Source organism: Sinocyclocheilus rhinocerous, unplaced genomic scaffold (assembly GCF_001515625.1).
Source record: "Sinocyclocheilus rhinocerous isolate Xijiao unplaced genomic scaffold, SAMN03320098_v1.1 scaffold13838, whole genome shotgun sequence".
NCBI lineage: Eukaryota > Metazoa > Chordata > Actinopteri > Cypriniformes > Cyprinidae > Sinocyclocheilus > Sinocyclocheilus rhinocerous.
The window spans coordinates 1-923 of NW_015654186.1; the positions used below are offsets into that span (position 1 = coordinate 1).

Sequence of the window (923 nt, forward strand, 5' to 3'; positions counted from 1 at the left end):
AGGGGCAACATCCACAGCCTGATCTTAAAATGCTGAGGCCACTTTATCCTCTCATAGAAGATGTTTATCCAGAAGATTCTGTCTTAGTATTTTAAAGGTATCCTGAATGAGATGGAGAAGTAAAAGGGCAAGTTAGCTATTGCATAACAGCCCCAGTGGCCTAATGGATAATGCACTGGCCTCCTAAGCCAGGGATTGTGGGTTTGAGTACCATCTGGGGTGATGTACAGCAGAGTGGCGCAGCGGAAGCGTGCTGGGCCCGATGTACAGCAGAGTGGCGCAGCGGAAGTGTGCTGGGCCCATAACCCAGAGGTCGATGGATCGAAACCATCCTCTGCTAAGACTTTTTAACTTCTTGAAAAAGCCTGAGCCCCCCAAAAAGGGGCAACATTCAAAGCCTGGTTTTGAAATGCTGAGGCCACTTGGTCCTCTCATTGTAGCCGTTCATCCAGAAGACTCGATCTGTGTATTTTAAAGGTATCCTGAATGAGATTAAGTAAATGGGCAAGTTAGCTATCGCATAAGAGCCCAAGTGGTCTAATGGATAAGGCACTGGCTTTCTAAGCCAGGGATTGTTGGTTCGTGTCCTATCAGGGATGATGTACTGTGCAGTGGTAGCGTGCTGGGCCCATAACCCATAGATTGGTGGATTGAAACCCTCCTCTGTTAAGCCTGTTGAGTTTATATACGAGCCAACATCCTGTTTGTTATGATTTTTTTTAAAGGCCCTCTTCATGAGAGGGAGAATTAACCCTTTCACTGGTAAGTTTAAAATATTCTACTTGACCATCCAGAGTGTTTTTTTTAAAGGTCCCATATTGTCAAAACTGAAATTTCCTGGCTTTCTTCACGATTACTGAGGTCTAGGGGCTATTTAGCTACCATATACGTTTCAAAACAGTCAGTCCACAGTAAAATTCACA

General features: G+C 44.7%; 1 non-coding gene across 1 annotated transcript; it reads left to right on the forward strand.

Moving 5' to 3' along the window:
• Positions 1-268: 268 nt before the first annotated feature.
• Positions 269-340, forward strand: trnam-cau (transfer RNA methionine (anticodon CAU)). The gene has a single exon. It is a non-coding gene; the product is annotated as a tRNA-Met (tRNA).
• The last annotated feature ends 583 nt before the right edge of the window (positions 341-923 follow it).